The sequence below is a fragment of the Poecilia reticulata genome, chromosome 12, assembly GCF_904066995.2.
Source record: "Poecilia reticulata chromosome 12, P_reticulata-male-v2, whole genome shotgun sequence".
In the NCBI taxonomy this organism is placed as follows: domain Eukaryota; kingdom Metazoa; phylum Chordata; class Actinopteri; order Cyprinodontiformes; family Poeciliidae; genus Poecilia; species Poecilia reticulata.
Genome location: NC_088841.1, coordinates 8,224,918 through 8,225,230, shown reverse-complemented (window position 1 = coordinate 8,225,230; position 313 = coordinate 8,224,918).

The following is a 313-nucleotide window of genomic DNA, read 5'->3' as shown; positions in this document are numbered from 1 at the left end:
ATTGATGAAAAAGTACTTGTTCTATTGGCAGATAAATTTACTCAAACATGGAAAAACATCTTGTTGCAAGTTAAATAATCTGCCAATGGAACCAGCACTTTTTCATCAGTGTTAAAGAATTATTTACTTAAAATCAGAGCTTATATCTTGCCAATAAGTTTTGACTTATTTCAAGTTTGCCAAAATATTTGCTCTAGAACTTTGTCAGATTTGTGTTTTTGCAGTGTGGTGCAAAAAAAACACATATACGGTCTCACATATACGACAACAGAAATAAAAATAAATACAAACATAAAAAAATAAAACGACAGTG